We start from the raw sequence: 21,838 nt of genomic DNA, 5'->3' as shown, positions 1-21,838 counted from the left end.
AAGGTGGCAAATGGGATTCAATGTAGCTAAGTGTGAGGTGATTCACTTTGGGAAGAATAACAAAAAGATGGGGTACTGGGCTAATGGTCGGATACTTGGTAGTGTGGATGAGCAGAGTGATCTTGGTGTCCATGTACACAGATTTCTGAAAGTTGCCACCCAGGTAAATAGTGCGGTGAGGAAGGCATATGGCGTACTGGCTTTTATTGGTAGTGGAATTGAGTTCCGGAGTCCTGGGGTCATGTTGCAGTTGTATAAGACTCTGGTGCGGCCGCATCTGGAATATTGTGTGCAGTTTTGGTTGCCATACTATAGGAAGGATGTGGAGGCACTGGAACGGGTGCAGAGGAGGTTTACCAGGATGTTGCCTGGTATGGAAGGAAGATCGTATGAGGAAAGATTGAGACACTTGGGGCTGTTTTCATTAGAGAAAAGAAGGTTTAGGGGTGACTTGATTGAGGTGTACAAGATGATTAGGGGGTTAGATAGGGTTGACAGTGTGAACCTTTTCCCGCGTATGGAGTTGGGTATTACAAGGGGGCATAGCTTTACATTAAGGGGGGTAGATATTGGACTGAAGTTAGGGGTAGGTTCTTCACTCAGCGAGTCGTAAGTTCATGGAATGCCCTGCCAGTAGCAGTGGTGGACTCTCCCTCTTTATGGGCATTTAAGCGGGCATTGGATAGGTATATGGAGGATAGTGGGTTAGTATAGGTTAGGTGGGCTTGGATCGGCGCAACATCGAGGGCCAAAGGGCCTGTACTGCGCTGTATTCTTCTATGTTCTATGTTCTATCAATATCTTTCTATTTCCATTGTGTTTATTTGCATCTCTACAACTCACCTCACCTCACTCACTTTATGTGGTAGAGTATTCTACATTCCCTGAGTAAAGAATTTTCTCTTAATTCTTAATTCTTTTGTTGGATTTATGCATGACACACTCATATTTATGGCTTTTGGTTTGAGAAATCCACAAGTGGAAGCATCTTGAATGTGTACTTTCTGTGTTGGGGCTTCAGTATTCTAGAGAAGCCTTATGGTGGTGTTACAGCTGCACATCACTGAGCCTAAATAGCAACATCTGAGTAGAGTTTAAACGGTGAATTGGCCATGCTAAGTTGCCCGTAGTGTTAGGTGCATTAGTCAGAAGGAAATGGGTCTGGGTGGGTTACTCTTCGGAGGGTCGGTGTGGACTGGTTGGGCCAAAGGGCCTGTTTCCACATTGTCGGGAATCCAATCTAATCTAATCTAATCTAAACTGCACTACACGAGGCTCCACTGCTGTCGCCCATGTGAGCATGTGGACAAGAACGTGAACATGCAAAGAAAATAGTTTACTCCTTTCCTAATAGCTGGTATAATTGTGAGTATCATGTATAGCATTATTGTACAATAAATACTATTACTTTGAAATCTAAGCCTGAAAACTGTACTTTCCCCTGACCAATCTGACTTCAACTTCACTGTGCCAGACTTTCAAACCTTAAAAATCTTTAATAAATATTAAATAGCTTAAAAGATCTCTATTAGATAATCTCTCAGACTATATCGAAAAGAGCTACAGCCGGTTTAATGTTTCCTGATAATTGTGCCCTCTCAATTTACCTCTCTCTCTCACCTTTGTTAGGACTTTTATTATCCTTTTTGGGGGCCTGACTCCAAGTGTGGCTTGATCAAAGTTGTAACTAAGTGTCATAACTGCACAATGTGTGCTGCAAGAACTGTAAATTTGTAAAACTTATTGAATTTCCTTTTAGTTTTCAAGTATTCCAGTTTAAAAATAACTAGCAGAAAAAAATAGTCTTCAGCTTATAGGGTAGTTCATAGCAAACTCATTGCTTTGTTATTCAAGTAAAAGTGATAAAGTTATGTGATGAAAACACATGTTCAAATTTTAAAAGTAAGCATGGATAAAAGATACTTATTCATATGAAAGTAAGATTAGTTTGATTATTGCAGGCCTGGCTTGCTTGAAAATTTCTCTGTTTGAGGTGAAAGGGTTAAAATTTACTTTTAGCATTCAGCAGATATCATAGATCCTGCAGCAGAATAGGTGAAGCTTACTTGTACAGATGAACTCAGTAGGTGAAGCACATTTAGGGAGAAGGAGAGAAGGTTTCTTGTTCCTTGCTAGTTCTGGTGTTACAGCACTTGCACATTACCTGCCACTCTCATAGCAGAGCAGCAGTTGATTTCTGAAATTATTTCTCCCTGGGCTTCCTATGACTGATAACTCTACCTTTCTGAGAGTGCCTCTCAGAATCCTTCTTGGGAAGCTCTGCAAATAAAAGTATCTTACAAGATAAGTTATCTTTGAATCATTGTTTCTCAAAGCAAAATTGGTTATGATGGAATTTCTTGTGGCATCCATCCAGTCTCGTGTTCTTACAGAAACTTGTAACTCTGACACCATGAGAAGAATTCATTGTATTGTCCAATTGAGTAATCAAATTCTCAATGTCCCCTATCGTGATTGATGCTTAAATAAGTCTATCTGCTTTTCTAGCAGCAGTGAATCAACATAATGTATCTTCTTGAAGTCACCTTGTAAGTTTCTGTGCCATTTTAAAAAGACAGATTAGACTCCTGTAAAAAGAAAAATATAATACTATAAATAAATCAGTGTGATAAACGTTTAACCTAACTTCTTGGCTTTTCAATATCATTCCTCTGGAAATGAATACCAGTACAATGTTTTCTCATGATTTGTTTGGTGTTATAGGTGCCTTTTATGATTGGGAAGCATATGTCCTTAGTTTCTTTTATGTCAATATCCTATTATTTTCTGAGGAGTAGGAAGCCCCTTTTTTGCTTCACCAGATTAGCTCACCTCCTGACCCAAAATCTCCCGATCATCAGTAAAGAAGTAACTGCTACTTGATGGATTGCTCTTCATAGCCAGATTGGTGAAGCTGCAGCAACACCTTAAATAACAAGAAAATGGATATCAGAACAAGGTTTCAGTGCATCAACTGTGAACATTTATCCTTTTAACTATATCTGCATGCTGGATCCCTGTCTCATTAGCAACCAGTGAAGGGTTTGACAGATGACAGTAGAATTCACATTTGGTTTGCTCAATTTGAAACTGTGTTGAATTTTGTTTACTTTATTAGGATTGATTCTGAATGAAGTCATATCTATAGATAACACTTTATTCATTTACTTCCCAAGTGCAAGAGACATTTGTCGAAAACAGTTCAATTTTTATTTGAAGTGACGAGCCTTCTCTCTTTTCTTAGAACAAAGAATCTTTACAGTGCAGAAAGAAGCCATTTGACCCTTTGACTCTGCACTGTCCCTCCAAAGAGCATCCCATCCCTACGCAATCCATGTAATTTAGTGTGGAACTTTGTCAAAGTCTTTTGAAAGTCCAGATACACGAGATCTACTGGTTCACCCATATCCGCTCTGCTGGTCACATCCTCAAAGAATTCCAGATGATTTGCAAAGCATGATTTCCCTCTAGAGAATCCATACCAACAAGTACTAATTCTATCACCACTTTCCAGATGCTCAGCATTTTCCCCACTATTGATGTCAGGCTAATCAGCCTATAATTTCCCACCTTCTCTCTCCCTCTTTTTTTAATGAGTGGGGTTACATTAGCCACCCGCCAGTCCATTAGACCTTATCCCGAGTCTACAGAACACTGGAAAATGATCACCGATCCATCCACTATTTTTAGGGCCACTTCCTTAAGGACTCTGGAATGCTGAACATCAGGTCCTGGGGATATATTGGATTAATTTCAACAATTTTCCCAATACCATTTCCTGACTAATAAGAATTTCCTTCAGTTCCTCCTTCGTGCTTGACCCTCTGTCCCCAAGCATTTCCTGAAGATTATTTGTGTCATTCTCAGTGAAGACGCTAAGTATTTGTTCAACTGGTCTACCATCTCTTTGTTATCCATTATAAATTCACTTGATTCTAATTGCAAGAGACCTACATTTGTCTTCACCAGTCTTTTCCTCGTAGATTATCTGTAGAAGCTTCTGCAGTCAGTTTTTATTACAACAATGTGATTAAATGGCCCATCAATCCATTCAATTATATCAATGGCTTAAAAAGCCTCAAAGGAAAGGTATGAACCTTGGCGGATTTCATGGCATCAGCTAAAAACCAGCAATAACAGTGGTAAAACACAGCCCTATTTACCCTGCAAAGCCATTCATTTCAATATTTGGGGGCGAGTGCCAAAATTGGGAATGCTCTCTTACAGACCCGTCAAGCAAAAGTAGATGAGGGTAATGCAGTTAATATAGTCAACATAGACTTCAGTAAAGAATTTGACAAGGTCTCGCAGACAGTTTCAGAAGTTAAAGGACCCATGGGATCAAGGACAATTTGAGAAATTGGATCAAAACTGGCTTAATGGCAGGCAGAAGAGAGGGAAGGTTTATTTTTGCGAATGGAAGCCTGTGTCCAGTGCCATATCACAGGTTCGGTGTTGAATCCCTTACTGTTTGTTATGTAAATTCATGATCTCGACATGAATGTAGGAGCTTTGATCAATATGTTAGCAGGTGACAAAAAAAGTGTGGTAAATAACAAGAAGGAAAACCTTAGAGTACAAAAATATATTAACAAGTGATCAGATGGGCTAAACAATGGTGAATGGAATTCAGTCTTGAAAAGTGTGAGGTGATACATTTTGGGCACAGTAACAAGGCAAAGGTGTATGATAGGACGCTAGGAAGTCCAACAGTTCTTGGTGTGCATGTCCATAGATCATTGGAAGCAGCAGGACAGGTAGATAAGGCAGCATTTGGAATACCTGTCTGTCTTAGTCACAGTTAAAAATCTCACAGTACCAGGTTTGAGTCCAACAAGTTTATTTGGAAGTACTAGCTTTTGGAACTAAAACCTGGAGTTGTGTAATTTTTAATTTTGTCCACCTCAGTCCAACACTGGCTCGTCCACATCATGTCTCAGTCACAGCATTGAATTCAAAAGCAAGGAGGTTATGATGGAGCTGTATAAACCTTAAATAGGCCATGGCTGGATAACTGTATGCAATTCTGGTCTCCACACTGTGGGAAGGATGTTTCAACAGAATGCCACCTGATCTAGAGCAATCCTACTCTAGAGACTAGATAGTCTTAGAGCAGATAAGGCAGAAGGGGGAGATCTGATTGAGGTATCTGAAGTTACAAGGGGTAAGTAGGTTGAAACCTTTTTCTACAGAGAGAGTTCAATAATCGGGAGACAGTTTTAAGGAATAGAGGTTGGAAATTTAAAGTGGATTTGAGGAAAGTAAAAGGTTATGAGTATTTTGAACTCATTGCCTAAAAAAGGTGACAGAGATGGGAAACCTCAAGACATTTCATAGATATTTAAATGAGAATTTAAATACCATAGGATACAATGCTTGGGACAATTGCTGGAAAATGGGATTAGATTAGATGGACATTTGACCGGTACAGACATAATGGGCCAAAGGGCTTCTTTCTGTGCTCTAAAAACTCCATGACTGTAATGCTGTAACACCATCATCAGAAGATGAGTCATACTGGACTTGAAATGTTAAGTCTGTTTCTCTATCTACAGATCTGGACAAACCTGCAGAATTTCTCCAGCACTTTTTGTTTTTATTCAGATTTGCAGTATCTGTACTATTTTGCTTTTATTTAAGGCTGTTTTCCTGTGCATAAAAAGCAGGACAGATCCAATTCTAACGGTTACCGTCCCATCAGTCTACTTTTAATCATCAGTAAACTGATGGAAGATGTCATCAACAATGCTATCAAGCAGCACTTGTTTAGCAATAACTTGTTGACTGCTCAGTTTGGGTCCCACCAGGGCCACTCAGCTCCTGACTACATTACAGCCGTGGTTCAAATGTGGACAAAAGAGCTAAACTCCAGAAGTAATGTGAGTGTAACTGGCCTTGACATCAAGGCTGCATTTAACAAAGTGTAACGTCAAACAGCTCCCACAAAACCAGAATCATTGGGAATCTGGGGGAAAAATCACTACTGGCACAAACACAATGGTTGTTAGACATCAGTTACCTCACCTCTAGGACACCCCTGTGACAGTTCCTTGGGGTTGTGGCCGAGAAAGAACCAGCTTCAGCTGCTTCGTCAATGATCCTCTCTCCATCATAAGGTCAGAAGGAGGGATGTTTACTAATGTCTGCACAATGTTCAGCATCATGTGATAGAGAAGTGATTCATTTGCAAATGACACAACACTTGGGCAGCATCCAGATTTGGGATAATAAGTGACAAGTGACATGCGCATTATAAAAGTGCCAGACAATGACCATTTTCAACAAGATCGAATCTGACTACAGGCCCTTGACATTCAATGGTGTTGCCATCATTGAATGTACAACTGTCAACATCCTGGGGATGACTATTGACCAGAAATTGAGCTGGCTAGTCAAAAAACACTGTGACTGCAAAATCAGGTCAAAGAGTAGAAATCTTCCTGCAATATCTCACCTAACATCTTGTACCTAACTCACCTCCTGACTCCTTTGATAACCATCAAAAGGCACAAGTCAGGAGTGTAATGGAATACTCCCCGCTTACTTAGATGAGTGCAGCACCAGCAACACTCAAAGCTTGATACCATGCAAGACAAAGCAGCCTGTTTATTTGGCACAATATCCACAAACATTCATTCTGTACACCACCAATGCTCAGTAATAGCATTGTGCATCGTCTACAAAATGCACTACAAAAATTCACCAAGGCTAATTAGACAGCACTTTCCAAACACACAACCATTATCATCTAGAAAGACAACAGTGACAGACACATGGGAACATCACTACTTACAAACTCTACTCCAAGCCACTTGCTATTCTAAGTCAGAAATATCTTGGTGTTCCTTCTGTTGCTAGGTCAAAATCTGGTAACTCCCTCCCCAGTGACATTCTAGGAATACCTGTATTGAAATGGACAGAGGTTTTAAGAAGGCAGCTTCTCGAGGCTAATCAGGGATGGGCAATAAATGCTGACTCAGCCAGTGACATCAAACCCCTTGAATCATAGAATCTCTTCAGTGTGGAAGCAGGCCATTCGGTTCATCAAGTCTACACTCTTCCTCCAAAGAGCATCCCACCTAGACTAACCCCACTATCTATCCCTGTAATCCTAAATTTCCAATGGCTAATCCACCGAACCTGCACATCCCTGGACACTGTGGGGCAAATTAGCATGACCAATCCACATAATCTGCACACATTTGGACTGTGGGAGGAAACTGGATCACCCAGAGGAAATGCATGCAGATAAGGTGAGAATGTGCAAACTCCACATATGCAGTAACCCAAGCTGGTAACAAACCCAGGTCCCTGGCAATGTGAGACTGCGGTGTAGGTGTTGTCCTACCTTGAAAGAATAAAGACAAAAGAAAGTCTGACAGCTTTGACCATACAGGTCAAAAAAGAGTAAGGCACGTCATAATAAAAATTTCTGACTTTTCAAATGTAGTACCCCATATCATAAGATTTCAATTCTGGGAAGCAATTCTGGGTGCTTTATGTGTTAATGAGACTCAGTTCTCCCAAAACATTGTGGAGGCTTTTTGCCTGAAAAGCTGATTTATTGCTCTGGCAATTTGTTTTATTGACTTTAAAGTACAAGAAAGAACAAAAAACAGCCCTTTTGCCATCATTCTCTTATAGCCCTTAGTACCGAGATTCATTTTGCCACATTCATTGCTACCTCAAGCACCACCCTTGCCCCACAACAACATCAGCCCCTCTCCTACGCCCACCCCAGGGGGTTGAATAGCTTAGTTAGCTGGACTTCTGATGAGTAGTTGACTGATGCGATGCCACGTGATGTCAATTACTGCACCGGCAGAGGTTAACATGAAGGACTTGCCTTTTCAATTTCTCCCCTCATCTGAGGCATGGAGACCCTCAGGTTAAACCACCTCTAGTCAACTCTGTCTAATGAGTGAACAACCATATGACGACTTAACTTACCAACTCTATGCCCAATGCCAACTTAGTATTAGCTCATGCTTATCAATCCCACATCTCACACAACCATTTGGCCTTGCACTCTCCATGCCAATTCTCTGTGTCCATCAGGGGATGACCTCAGGACCCATGCTGATATGAAACAAAATAATGTTCTCAGCATTTGTGAAGAAAACATTTGGCATGCTTGATTTTATTGGTCAAAGCATTGAGTACAAGTCATTCTCTTATGATGTGCATTTTGTCAACACGATTTGGCTGTAAAATGAACGGTCAGTTGGGAAATGATTTTGTAAAACATGAACTCCAATTGACTATTGAAACTCAATCCCTCTACCAATAAAAGCTAACACACCGTATGCCTTCTTAACAACCCTGTCAACCTGGGGGGCAACTTCCAAGGATCTATGTATATGGACACCAAGATGCACGGTGGCACTGTAGTTAGCACTGCTGCCTCACAGCGCCAGAGACCTGGGTTCAATTCCCGCCTCAGGCGACTGACTGTGTGGAGTTTGCACATTCTTCCCGTGTCTGCGTGGGTTTCCTCCGGGTGCTCCGGTTTCCTCCCACAGTCCAAAGATGTGCAGGTCAGGTGAATTGGCCATGCTAAATTGCCCGTAGTGTTAGGTAAGGGTTAAATGTAGGGGTATGGGTGGATTGCGCTTCGACGGGGCGGTGTGGACTTGTTGGGCCGAAGGGCCTGTTTCCACACTGTAAGTAATCTAATCTAAAAAAATCTCTCTGCTCATCTACACTACCAAGAACCTTACCGTTAGCGTAGTACTCTGCATTTCTGTTGCTCCTTCCAAAGTGAATCACCTCACACTTTTCTGCAATAAACTCTATTAGCCACCTCTTAGCCTAGTTCTGCAGCATACCTATGTCTCTCTGTAACCTACAGCATTCTTTGTCAATATCCACAACTCTACCGACCTTCGTGTTATCCGCAAGTTTACTAACCCATCCTTCTATGCCCTCATCCAGGTCATTTATATAAATGACAAATAACAGTGGACCCAAAACAGATCCTTGCAGTACCTCACTAGTAACTGAATTCCAGGATGAATATTTCTCATCAACCATCACCCTTTGTTGTCTTTCAGCTTGCCAATTTCTGATCCAAACTGCTAAATCACCCTCAATCCCATGCCTCTGTATTTTGTGCAATAGCCTACCATAGGGAACCTTATCAAACACCTTACTGAAATCCATATACACTACATCAACTGCTTTACCCTCATCCACCTGTTTGGTCACCTTCTGAAAGAACTCAATAAGGCTGGGGCTCTCTCCCCTGTAGGGTTAGAGGCTGGGAGAAAACCTTAGAGGTTTATAGACTCATGAGGGGCATGGATAGGATAATGGCAAGGGCTTTTACCCATGGTAAAGGAATCCAAAGCCAGAAGGCAAAGATTTAAGTTAAGATGGGAAAGATTTAAAAAGGCCCCAAGCAGTAACCTTTTCCTACATGTGGTAGTGCATGTCTAGCTGCCAGAGGAAGTGTTGGAGATGGATACAATTACCACATTTAAAAAGCATCTGAATGGCTATGCTAAGAAGAAGGGTTTAGAGGACTATGGTCCAAATGCTGGCAAATGGGACTAGGTCAGATTGAGATATCTGGTCAGTGCAAATGAGTCAAACTGAAGGGTCTGTTTCCATACTATTTGACTGTATGTCTTTATTTTAAATACATAGGAGGAGAAAGTGAGGAGTTCATTTACTGGAGAGTCAGAGTTGAAATGTGTGGCACAGGAATTTTTGATGAAGGGCTTATGCCCGAAATATTGATTATCCTGATCCTCGGATGCTGCTGACTTTGCTTCTTCCAGTGCCACACTTTGACTCTATTTTAATTTTGCAGATTCGTTGATAAAATCCTTTCACTGTATTTACATTTCTTTAACAACATTTGCATTCATGACCCCATATGAAAATGCTGATATTGTGAATGAAACTGAGAGATGACAGGCTCCCACTGTGATGATAATAGGTTGTGAATTCAGTCATACAGGACAAATCCTATAATTATAGCCATTGAGTATGTGTCAGCTGATAGAGTAAAAGAATAAGAACTTTTCTTTAAAATTCTGAACTTTTAAATCTGCTAGATTCCAATTTTCTTGAGAGTATCTTAATATCTTTACAACTCCAATGAGCATCTCCGCTGTTTTGCACAAAAAATTTCTTTTAACACACAAAAGACACTTGCTCATCCCCAAAACTATTCTTGGCACTATCCAAAAGGGTTCATAGCCTGTCCAAAATGGTCTCGTACCTTTTCAAAAAATTATGATAGGTTTTGACCTTCTCTGAGTCAAGTTTTGTGTGTCCCACTAACCCAATCGAACATATTTGAAGATAGCTTCACTTTTACATGTGCAGATATGTACAGTCTACAATGTACAAAGTCTGCAATGTTTACACCCATCTCTGATCGGAATGAGATACATAAATAACTGTTGTGATTGGAGAAATGAACCGTGAAAGCTCTGTAAACAGCAGGAACTTGCTATATGATGTTTGTTATAATACAAGGTGTGAGTGTGTGACAGTGATTCTCAGTTTATTACTTCCATTCCTCAGAACAAAAAATACTGAGCTGTGAGAACTATTATTGAGTTGTATCTGTAGTATAGTGGAATTAAATCCTAATGGTTAAAAATGTGATCTACTTATTAATCAATATTTAAACAACATTCTTATGCCATTCTCAGCTTTTATTCATGTGTTTTAAAACAATTAAAACCACAGGCTTGATACAATCAAGCAGTTTATATTTGTCTATGATGTTCTACAATGAATTTCTTAGTCCAGTGAGTGGAATCAAACAAATCAGAAAAGAAAGATAATCCCTCCCCATTTAACATGCAAAAATTGGTGAACTCGATTGACCAAAACTGTAGTGAAAACAACATCAATAATTAATGATCCAATTAATAGTTTACACAGTTTTGTATTGAATTGTCAAAGCGATTGAATGCTTACTGCTGTTAAGTTCATTTGCTGCCAAGATAGTGCACTGAATCAGCAATTTAATGGTGTGTACTTCGGCAGCGTTGCATCTGTTTTCTACCAAGGCTTGCTGATTCTTTGAATTTAATGCTATCATCTGACTCCTGTTTTTCAGGTGTGGGGGTGGAGACATGGGGACGGGGAGACAAGGGGGGATGGACCGGGGTCGGTTGGAGGGGAATGTAAATAGGGTTAATGTACTAAAAACCAACAACCATTGTTAAGTGCAATCTGGATGCAATATTAAAATACAGTATTTAGTGGAGAATTTTTTTAAAAATTTCATTTTGCATTCAGTGAAATGTAGGGCTTTAATTGGTGACAGTGACTCATGACATACAACCAAACCCAAATGTTGGGGTGGCTTGGGATGACCAGGGCCCATATCTTGTCACTAATGTACTTAACTGACTATTACACCAGAGTACTGGTCACTGTTAAGAATGCAGTGATCGTGTCCCTACATCTGGTTCAGAAGTTCCAGGTTCACGTTCTACCTGTCATGGAGATGTGTCGTTAACATGTCAGAACAGGTTGATTAATTCTATGAAAAATATTAGTAATAGCAGACCAGCTCCAAGAGCCTCTAGCCAATCACAGCATTGCCAGCTTAACAGCCTCAGCATCAGTATCATTGCTGTAACTGGAGGAGGATGGTGCAGTGATGGAGTTTCAACTCACAACTCTGGAAGCTTTTTTCTGGCCAGCTTGTTTGCAGCCATTTTAGTCAGTCATGATATTGTTTTTACCTGGCTTGGCCCCTTCCCTTGGGTGGCCCCTAGCCTGCTAGAACATTCTGTAACAACCACATAACTTCTGAATTGTTTATCTGCAGACACCTGTTAAGTAAAACTGCAACCCAGCCAGATGTTATCAACGGGTGAATGTAGTATCTGGAGTATGCATTGACTCAAGGTCTGAAAACAATAGCTTGTTGTTTACAGTCCTGAGAAACTGTCAGCTCGGCATCTGTTGTAATATATAAGTCTACGGCAAACTGGAGTGCTTTGGAGTATCACCGGACTGTACTAAGGAAAGGTGTGCTCCCCATGATATTATGCAATAAAGTTTATCAATGCTCAACGTCTGAGCCTGGAGAATTTCTTCAACAACCATGTCAGTGTGGTCTAGGGGCACAGAGGCTGGTTAGTCACTCCTCGATAAAATGGCTTGTTGAGGATAGAGGTGACCTGCTGAAGTGATATCATGCTGGGGTTCTCCTTTATGAGCTGAAGAATTCCCAAAAAAGGATGCTTTTCACATCTCCTGCTCTCTGACTTATTTCCCAAGTCAGAGCCTGTTGAGAAAAACAGGATTTGCCTGATAGTTCCCCTAGGAGGCAGGTGACCGACTTGCCCATAATATGTTTTAGCCAAGATGAGGAAAGGCCCTTACTTGAACAGTTAAGGGTTTCAATGGAGCTCGTCCTGGGGGCTGAGGGGAGGAGAGTATCATCTGCACCTTCTCCACAGTTGACAAGGTGATTTGCTTGGAGGAAAATGACCGTGCCTCTCATGCAGCCACCTCATCCATTCAAGGACTTTACAAAACCCAGCTTGATCCCAGAAAGTTGAAAATAACAACAATTACTATAGGTTGGATATGTACAAAGTAGGAGAAAGTGAGGTCTGCAGATGCTGGAGATCAGAGCTGGAAATGTGTTGTTGGAAAAGCGCAGCAGGTCAGGCAGCATCCAGGGAACAGGAGAATTGACGTTTCAGGCATAAGCCCTTCTTCAGGAGGCCTGAAGAAGGGCTTATGCCCGAAACGTCGATTCTCCTGTTCCCTGGATGCTGCCTGACCTGCTGCGCTTTTCCAGCAACACATTTCCAGCTATGTATATCCACAGTAAACCCTCACAAATCCAACTCTGCTAATGACTGCCCCATCGATTAACTTTATCAAAAGTGATGGAGGAAATCATCAACAGTTCTACTAAGCAGCAACTGCTTCACATTAATCTGCTTACTGGTGCTCAGTTTGGATTCTGTCAGGGCCACTCAGTTTCTGACCTCAATACAACCCTAGTTCAAACATGAAAAAAAAGAATGAATTACAGGGGTGAGGTGAGAGTGACTGGCTCTCAACATCAGGGTTGCATTTACCAACTATGGTATCCAGAAGCTCTAGCAAAACTTTGAGTCATTGGGAATCAGGTGAAAAACTCTCTGCAGGTTGGCAGCCATACCTAGCACAAAGATAAGTTTTTTGAGGTTCATTGGAGGTCAGTTATTTCAACTCCAGGGTATCTCAGCAGGAGTTATTCAGAGTAATGCCCTTGGTTCAGTCTTCAGCATCATCATCATCATGATCTCTCCATCACACAATTAGAAATGGGGATGTTTACCGTTGGCTTCACAATGTTCAGCACCATTTATGAAACTTCATATACTAAAGCAGTCCATGAGCAAATACAACTCGACCTGGACCGTTTCCAGGCTTGGGTCAACAAGTGGCAAGTAACATTCACACCATTTAATGCCAGGCAATGAAACATTGATTCTCCTGCTCCTCGAATGCTGCCTGACCTGCTGTGCTTTTCCAGCACTACACTCTCGACTCTGATCTTCAGCATCTGCACTCCTCACTTTCTCCTAAAAATTACACAACACCAGGTTAGGTTGAACAGGTTTATTTCGAAGTACAAGCTTTTGGAGTGCTACTCCTTCATCAGGTAGCTGGTAACACCAGCTACCTGACAAAGGATCAGCACGCCAAAAGCTTGCACTTCCAAATAAAACTGCTGGACTATAACCTGGTGATGTGTGATTTTTAACTTTGTCCATCCCAGTCCAATACCGGCACCTCCACATCATAACATAACCAAAACGAGAGAGAATCTAACTGGCGTCCCTTAACATTCATTGGCATTGCCTTCACTGAATTCCCCATTGTTCACAATCTGGAGTTTACTATTAACCAGAAACTGAATTGGACTAGTCACCTCAATACAGTTACGACAAGCAGGTCAGAAGCTAGGAATTCTGCAGTGAGTCACCCACCTTGTGACTCCCAAAGCTTGTTCCACCACCTACAAAGCACAAATCAAGAGTGTGATGAAAAACTCCTGTCTTTTCTGGATGAGTGCAGCTCTGATAACACTCTAAAGTTGACACTATTCAGCGTAAGGTAACCCACATTTTTGGCATGTCATCCACAAACATTTAATTTCACTGCCACTGAAGCTCTGTCTCTCAAGTTTTACACTTTTTTCCTAATATTCAAAAGTAAAACCAATGATATGAATCTTATGTGCTAGTTTATGTGCAGGTCAGGTGAATTGGCCATGCTAAATTGGCCATAGTGATGGTGCATTAGTCAGAGGGAAATGGGTCTGGGTGGGTTACTCTTCGAAAGGTCGAGATGGACTTGTTGGGCTGAAGGGCCTGTTTCCACACTGTAGGGAATGTAATCTGAAGTCACTGTGTGGCAAGTGTAGGGCATTGACATGTGCAGAGCAATACAAAGCTGGTGGTAACAGCATTGATAGTAACTGTATTGGAGCTACAGTACAGAAACAGGCCATTCAGACCACTTGGGCCATGCAAATTTATATGCTGCACTTGAATACCCATTCATCCCTCCTATCTAAATCATTGTAAACATTCATTTCTTTCTCCCTTGTGTGCCTAGCTTTGCTTCAATGTACTGACATGATTATTTCCCTGTGATAGTGAATTCCACATTCTTGCCCCTCATGCATAATAAATTGTTGGAACTGTGAGTTGGCAAGTCCCCAGGTTCTGATGGATTTCAACCTAGGTTCTTAAAAGAAGTAGCCAGTAAAATAGTTGATGCATGGTATTAATTTTCCAAAACTCATGAGAATCTGGAAAGTTCCATTTGTTTGGAAAATGGCTCATGTTTCTCCTTTTATTAAAAAAGAAAAGATAGAAAGCAGGAAACTGCAAGCCAGTTAGCTTAAGGAAAACATTAGAAGCTATGATTAAAGATGTTTTTCAAGGGCACTTGGATATGGTCAAGGTAATCAAGCAGAGTCAACATGGTTTTGACAAGGGAAATCATGTTTAATAAATATATTTGAAAAAAATAACTTATGTTGTAGATAAAGAGAAACTATTGGATATGTTGCATTTAGATTTCCAGGAGCCATTTGATGAGGAGCAATATCAAAGGATGTTGTGGATCTAAAAATTCATGGTGTAAGGGTAACATAGTGACATGGGTCGTAGATTTTCTGGCTAACAGGAAGCAGAAAGTAAGAATAACTGGGTCTTTTTCAGCTGGCTTTTGTCATGAATGCTCCAGGGATCAGTTCTTGGGCCTCAACTCTTTAAAATTTATATAAAAGTTTTGTGTGAAGCGATTGAAGATATGATGGTTAAATTTGCTGATGACACCAAAGTGAGGGGTTGGGTAAGTGAGTTGTGAGGAGGACTTAAGGAGCCTACCAACAAATGTAGGTTAGTTAATTGAGTGGACAAAGTTTTGGCAAATGGGAAACTGAGAGATTGTTCATTTTTGGAGAAAGAATTTAAAAAAGCACATGTTATCTAAATGGTGAAAGGATGCAGAGAGATCTGGGTGTTCCAGTGTATGAATCACAGAAGGGTAATATGCAGATAAAATATGTCATCAGGAAATCCAATAGAATGCTATGTTTCATTGTGAAGGAATTGAATGCAAGTGCAGAAATTGAGTTATACAGGGCATTGGTGAGCTCACATCTGGAGTATGTGCTGTACTGTTCATTGTACTTCGGGAAGATTGTTAATACATTGGTAGCAGTTCAGAAAAAGTTGACTGTCAACTGGATTTGGAAGACCTGAATTTCAATCCTTCCTTGGCAGTTGGTGGAATTTGAATTCAATTAAAATTTGGAATTAACAGTCAATTGATAATGATGAAAACATTATTGGAAAACCACCTGGTTCACTGGTACCCTTTAGGGCAGAAAATCTGCTGTTCTTGCCTGGTCCTGACCCACAGCAATGTGGTTGATTCATAACTGCCCTCTGAGCAATAAATTCTGGCCGAGGCAGCACTGTGCACAGTCCATGAATAAAAGAATACCTGGAAAGAACAGAATACCTAGACAGGCTAGGCTTGTATGCTGTCGAGTTTCGAAGAGTCAAAAGGTGACTTCATTAAAATACTCAGAGGAGCTTGTCAATGTGGATGTTGAAAAGATGTTTCCTGTTGTGGAGAATGTCGAATGAGGGGCATTTGTTTAAAAATCAGGGTTGTCCATTTTCAACAGATGAGGTAATATTGTTTTCTCTGAAGATTGAGTGTGTTTGGAATTCCATTTCTCATTAATTATTGGATGTAGAATCTTTAAATATTTTAAAATATTTTTAAGGCAGAGTAGTTAGAATCTTGATTACCAAGAGAATGAAGATTGCCGGGGAAATGCAGAACTAAAGACATGAGGTTAACATTGGATCAGCCATGATCTTACTGAATAGTGGAGCAGAATCAAAGGGCTGACTGGCTTACTCTTGTTCCTTCCTCATATACTCGTATGCTCTTTGAATGAAGAAGTTTATTTTTAATTCACTATTGGATTTCTTGGTTTTTGTTGTTTAATTATGGCATCTGGATATGCCTCTCCTGCCCCTCCTTGCCCCTACTCACATGTAGAAATATGAAGGAGTATTTCCTGAAGCGCATTATGTGCAGGAAATGTAACATGATACACAGATTCTCCAACTGATGTTCCATTCTTGGACCTTCCAAGTGGAAACATGTTTTGTGCAGGTGTCGGCCCCATGGGTATAAAAAGCCAGAGATCTAATAGAACAGCTAAGAATTCACATGCATGAATTTCCATTTTTGAATTAGGCAACAGTCTGTGCACCATGAGCTGGATTTTGTTAAACCTGACCAGAGGCTTGGACCAGGATAATGTCTGATGCTGGAATGATTGACCATTGCCCTTCCAGAGGGTTCTGGGTAATAGGGCTGCCTTATTGTCCCAGTACCTTAAAGTCGTTTTTAAAGAAAGAATAAAACAAAAAACAAGGCTTGCCCTTTTATACCCCACAATAATCCCACATGCATTACCCATGCCAACCTATACCACCTCATTCCCTCACACCTTACATGCAGATCCAAAACACACAACTGGCACCAAATGCTCCTCACATTCCCAAGACAATTCATGACCCCCACTCAATCTCACATTGAATACTGACCTCTGACCCTCCTTCCCAAGTCTCCCACTGGCTCTGACCCTACTTTCAAGTCACTCAGTTCGGATTTCAAATACCTACTTCACCAAAATAGACAAGTTGAACAGTTGTAAAATTAGAAGTGGCTGGGTCTAGGGGACATCCAAACTTGACCCTTTGTCAATTTTTATGCATGAGAGAGAATTCAGGATGAAGCCTTGGTGTATCTCCTGGGAATTTTGGGGCCTGATAATTTCAGATTCCATCATTGCGTACTTCTGTGAACATCTTTGAACAAGCAGTTGTTTCTGCAGTTTCCATACTTGGATACAGCTCTTACCTGGAAAACTCATCCAAAGCTTTTCTCATATTATGACTGATAAATTGGCCTCAATATTTTGTCTCTGTTGTTAAAATTGAAGATTATCTGACTTTTCTGTTTTATCAATCTTAATATAATTTCTCCTTGTACTTAAAATATTAGCAGTGAAATTATATGACTTTATTTAAAGTGTTTCACAAAGGGTCTGAAAAATCATGCGTTATTGTAATTTAGATTATGTATCAGATTATTAAGTACCTGTTATTATTTAGAGTCCTGAGTTTGTTTCAAGCCATTATATTCACATAAACTGGTGTGCATTACTATTTAGCTTATCACATGTAAGAAATATTTATCTCCATCTCCTTGCACAAAATGTTACCAGCAATATCTTTCTAGTTAGCTAACTACGTGAATAAGCAGGCCACTGAGACTGGTGTTTGGTAACAATCGATGTGACATCTAAAGTACAGAATTCCAGGAGAATGCCTTAAAATGAACCATTTGTTCCTACTGACTATATAGTGGAATAAAATATTTCTTATGCATTGTAAATAAATAGTCAGTATCCTAAAATTTTGTTTTTTTGTGCTTGAGAATTTGTTTCCCCTTGCCCACCTGTTTCAACGGAAATAAAAAGGTTTAAGTGATCTGTAAGTACAGTCCTCAATGTTCAAGTGTCTTGTGCTTGTAGTGGACATTTTGGGTTATGAACAGAAATGAAATATATTTTATCACCTTGTCACACCAGGTGTCCTTTCCCTCAACCAGTTGCTGTAGGCAGCATATAGTTGACATGTGGGTAAAGTAACGTTAAATCTCTGAAGCCTTACCAGACCATAGGACTGCTCTCTCATTAGAGAGAGAGGGGGAGAGAGATGATTGCTGTGACTTAATCTGAGGGTCACCATGCATCTGAGGGGAGATGCTGAGAAGGAGAGTCCTTCATAGTGACCTTTGCTACTTTGGGAATTGAACTCATGCTGTTGGAGTCACCCTGCATTACAAACCAGCCATACGACCAACTAAACTAATTAGCCAGAAACAAAAAAAACGATGTTGCTGGAAAAGCACAGCAGGTCTGGCAACATCTGTGAAGAGAAATCCAAGTTAATGTTTCAGGTCCAGTGATCCTTCCTCAGAATCTCCTTTCTGAGGAAAGGTCACTGGACTGAAACCTTAACTTTGATTTCCCTTCATAGATGTTGCCAGACCTGCTGAATGTTTTTGGCAACTTCGGGTTTTGTTTCTGATTTACAGCATTCATGGTTCTTTCAGTTTTTATTTTGATCTAATTAACCCCTGGTTGACATACATTGCATACCTTGACTGACAGTTTCAAGGATTGGGCAGGCAGAATCAAGACCCCTTAATCTCATGGTCGTGAGATGATCTTCCTACCCATAGAACTGTACTCTGCCTAACCAAAGCTTTAATAACCAAAGCTTTCAGTTTTACAATTTAAAAGCAAAAATTCATACTTGTGTAGTTCTTATCATACCCTCAGGACGAGAAAGGTGTAGAAGATGTGATATTAAGTATTTTTTCAATATTATTCCCAGCTATAATTCTGTAATATCCAGCCTAGTTTTCTTTTAAATCTGTTAAACTTTATTTTTCACTTACATTAAATGCATGAAAATGTGATCTTCTGGGAGCTGAATTCGGTGCTCCCAGCTGGACATTCTTGACAGCCAACAGTATGGGCTTTGCAGTCTATGATTGTATTAATGGCTACAAGTGGGTTTCTCATGGTGCATTGGAGGATAGGAATTGTTTCTTAGGTGTTGTTTATGTCCTATATGAGCTGTCAGTAGTTCCTATCTTGGATTCTGTATCTTAATATTCAATTACTCACATGATGTTCCCTTCTGACCTCATGAGGAACAGTATAAAAGAGGCCTGCCCTATCTAAAATAATGACAGAAAGTGAATTCTATTACAAACAGGGCTATTAAAAAAAACAAAAACAGAAATTGCTGGAAAAGTTCAGCAGGTCTGGCAGCATCTGTGGAAAGAAATCAGAGTTAAAATTTCTGGTTGAGTGACTCTACTTCAGATTTTGAGTAGGAGGAGGATAAATTAAGAGAAGGGCTGCAAGCATTTAAGACATGTTTTAACTGTGAGTCAGTTCTGAATGGGTTGCTCAGGTTAAGATCAAGAGCTTTTAATTTTTAAAGGCTAATTTTTATTTTAAAGTGTGTCCTTAAAAAACTGTAAATAAAAGTTTTGACTTAAACTTGCTTGAATGGGCTCAAAAGCTGATAAAGGTTTTAGAATCTCTGAATATCGTTGAAGAATGTACTCCCCCAGAGAAAACAGAAGTTTTTGAACCATTGCTAATGGAGGAAGTTAAGTTGCAAGCATGGAACATAACATAAGAACTAGGAGCAGGAGTAGGCTGTCCAGCCCTTTGCTCTGTCATTCAATAAAATCATGGCTAATCTTTTTGTGGACTCAACCCCACTTACCCACGTTTTCACCATATCCCTTAATTCCTTTATTTTTCAAAAAAGTATCTACCTTAGCTTTAAAAGCAATTACTGAAGTAGCATCAACTACTTCCCTGAGCCAGGCATTCCATAGATTAACAACCCTCTGGGTGAAGAAGTTCCTTCTCGGTTCAGTTCTAAACCTGTTTCCTCTAATCTCAAGGCCCTTCATAATTTTATATGTTTCTATAGGATCCCCATCATTGTTCTGAATTACAATGAATATAGTCCCAATTTACTCAGCCTCCCCTCATAAGCCAACTCGCTCAACTCCGGAATCAACCTAGTGAACCTCCTCTGCACCCCTTCCAGTACCAATACATCCTTTTTTAAGAGAGGAGACCAAATCTGCGTACACTACTCCAAGTGTGGCCTCACTAGCACCTTGTACAGCTGTAACATTACCTCTGTTTTGAAACTCAACCCCTTTAGCAATGAAGGACAAAATTCCATTTGCCTTCTTAATTACTTGTCGTATCTGCGGACCAACCTTCTGCGATCCATGCACAAGGACACCCAGGTGCCTTTGCATAGCAGCATGCTGCAACATTTTACTCTCCAAGTCATAATTTATTTTGCTGTTACTCTTACCAAAATGTATGACTTCACATTTACTAACATTGTATTCTATCTGCCAGATCATTGCCCACTCAATGTGTCTATGTTCCTCTGCAAAGTTTCACAGTCCTCTGCACTCTTTGCTCTGCTACTCATTTTAGTGTCATCGGCAAGTTTTGACACCGTGCACGAGGTCTCCAACTCCAAATCATCTATCTAAATTGTAAATAATTGTCGTCCCTACACCGATCCCTGAGAGACACCTTTAGTCACTGATTGCCAGCCAGAATAGCACTCATTTATCCCCACATTTTGCTTCGTGTTAGTCAACCAATCCCCTATCCACACTAATACTCTACACTTAACACTATGCATCCTTATCTTATGCAGCTGCCTCATGTGTGGCACCTTGTCAAAGACCTTTTGGAAATCTAGGTAAACCACATTAACTGGGCCCTCGTTGTCCACCTTGCTTGAAATATCTTCATAGAATTCCAAAGATTTGTGAAGCATGACCTGCCCTTCATGAACCCATGCTGTGTCTGTACACGATAATTTCTTTCAAAATGCCCTGCTATTTCTTCCTTGATAATAGACTCAAGCATCTTTGCCATTACAGAGGTTAACCCTCACTGAAAAGAGGGTTAATGTAACTTATAGTTGCTAACCTAGTAATGGAAAATTCTAATGAGGCTTGAACATAATGATAACTTCTAAGTAAGGCATTTGTAATGCTGGCACTGAATTTAATAGGTCACTAGTTGATCAATTGTGACATTGCACCATTTTGACCATCAATTTTAGCTTATGCAGTAGTTGCAGGGTATTGAGAGTGATTTGCTCCAACTGTAGATCAGTGAGTTCTGAGATGGCTGATATATATAATACTTGATGTTCAGGTGGTGGTACTTCAGAGGTGAGGTTAGCTAATGCTTTGGAGGTCTGTTTGCTGGCTCCAGTAGGCAAAAGTGAGGACTGCAGATGCTGGAAACCAGAATTTAGATCAGAGTAGTACTGGAAAAGTACAGCAGGACAGGCAGCATCCAAGGAGCAGGAAAATCGATATTTCGTGCAAAAGCTGTTCATCAGGAATGGAGGCAAGGTGCAGAGATAAGTCCGGGTTGGGGGGGGGGGCTTGGGAGCTGGGGGGGAAGGTAGTAAAGAGTACAACAGGTGAATGGGGATGAAGGTGATAGGTCAGAAGGGAGGGTGGAGTAGATAGGTGGGAAGGGAGAAAGGGAGATTGGCAAGTAGGATAGGTCATGAGGATAGTGCTGAGCTGGAAGGTTGGAACTGGGGTAAGGTGGGGGGAGGGGAAATGAGAAAACTGGTGAAGTCCACATTGATGCCCTGGGGTTGAAGTGTTC

General features: G+C 40.5%; 1 protein-coding gene and 1 long non-coding RNA gene across 10 annotated transcripts in view; one reads left to right on the top strand and one right to left on the bottom strand.

Annotated features, from left to right (window-relative positions):
• rims2a (regulating synaptic membrane exocytosis 2a) overlaps nt 1–21,838 on the top strand; it is a 973,874-nt gene that overhangs the window by 385,011 nt on the left and 567,025 nt on the right. The gene's annotated exons all lie outside the window — the stretch shown is intronic.
• On the bottom strand, nt 2,361–6,108 carry LOC122549122. Its single transcript, XR_006311423.1, has 3 exons — nt 6,025–6,108; nt 2,833–2,926; nt 2,361–2,588 (listed from the first exon to the last, which is right to left on the bottom strand). It is a non-coding gene; the product is annotated as an uncharacterized LOC122549122 (long non-coding RNA).

The sequence above is a fragment of the Chiloscyllium plagiosum genome, chromosome 4, assembly GCF_004010195.1.
Source record: "Chiloscyllium plagiosum isolate BGI_BamShark_2017 chromosome 4, ASM401019v2, whole genome shotgun sequence".
Taxonomy (NCBI): Eukaryota; Metazoa; Chordata; class Chondrichthyes; order Orectolobiformes; family Hemiscylliidae; genus Chiloscyllium; species Chiloscyllium plagiosum.
This window is presented reverse-complemented; position numbering and strand designations above follow the sequence as displayed.